Raw genomic sequence first — 1,782 nt, 5'->3', positions numbered from 1 at the left:
GTCCTGCACCTGGGATGTAACAATATCCACTTATACCCTTAATGGGACTGCACTAGGCAAATCCATAATGGAGACGGAGCTTGGAGTCCTTGTAGATAATAAACTTGTCTGTAGCAAGTAATGCCAGTCAGCAGCATCAAGGGCAAATAAGGTCTTGACTTGTATTAAATGGGGCAGAGAAGAGCAACTAAGCTTATAAAGGGATTGGAAGGGATCAGTTATGGAGAAAGACAAGTTGGGATTGGTTACACTGGAGAAGAGACAGTTAAGGGGGATATGATCACTATATATAAATATATAAGGGGATATGATCACTATATATAAATATATAAGGGGGATATGATCACTATATATAAATATATAAGGGGATATGATCACTATATATAAATATATAAGGGGGATATGATCACTATATATAAATATATAAGGGGGATATGATCACTATATATAAATATATAAGGGGGATATGATCACTATATATAAATATATAAGGGGATATGATCACTATATATAAATATATAAGGGGATATGATCACTACATATAAATATATAAGGGGATATGATCACTATATAAAATATATAAGGGGATATGATCACTATATATAAATATATAAGGGGGATATGATCACTATATATAAATATATAAGGGGGATATGATCACTATATATAAATATATAAGGGGATATGATCACTACATATAAATATATAAGGGATATGATCACTATATATAAATATATAAGGGGGATATGATCACTATATATAAATATATAAGGGGGATATGATCACTATATATAATATATAAGGGGGATATGATCACTATATATAAATATATAAGGGGATATGATCACTATATATAAATATATAAGGGGATATGTTCACTATATATAAATATATAAGGGGATATGATCACTATATATAAATATATAAGGGGGATATGATCACTATATATAAATATATAAGGGGATATGTTCACTATATATAAATATATAAGGGGATATGATCACTATATATAAATATATAAGGGGGATATGATCACTATATATAAATATATAAGGGGATATGATCACTACATATAAATATATAAGGGGATATGATCACTATATATAAATATATAAGGGGGATATGATCACTATATATAAATATATAAGGGGATATGATCACTATATATAAATATATAAGGGGATATGATCACTATATATAAATATATAAGGGGGATATGATCACTATATATATAAATATATAAGGGGATATGATCACTATATATAAATATATAAGGGGATATGTTCACTATATATAAATATATAAGGGGATATGATCACTATATATAAATATATAAGGGGGATAGGATCACTATATATAAATATATAAGGGGATATGTTCACTATATATAAATATATAAGGGGATATGATCACTATATATAAATATATAAGGGGATATGATCACTATATATAAATATATAAGGGGGATATGATCACTATATATAAATATATAAGGGGATATGATCACTATATATAACTATATAAGGGGATATGATCACTATATATAAATATTTAAGGGGGATATGATCACTATATATAAATATATAAGGGGATATGATCACTATATATAAATATATAAGGGACAGTAATGAAATAGAGAAAGTACAGAGAAGAGCGACTAAGCTGATAAAGGGAAAGAAGGAATCAGTTATGGGGAAAGACAAGTTGTGATTGGTTACACTATCAGTAATAGAAAACACAATAATTCAAATATAAATAAAGAAAATAACAAAAAAGAGACCA

This window comes from Xenopus laevis, chromosome 6L (assembly GCF_017654675.1).
Source record: "Xenopus laevis strain J_2021 chromosome 6L, Xenopus_laevis_v10.1, whole genome shotgun sequence".
Taxonomy (NCBI): Eukaryota; Metazoa; Chordata; class Amphibia; order Anura; family Pipidae; genus Xenopus; species Xenopus laevis.
The sequence above is the reverse complement of the archived record's forward strand: the minus strand, read 5'-3'. Positions refer to the sequence as shown.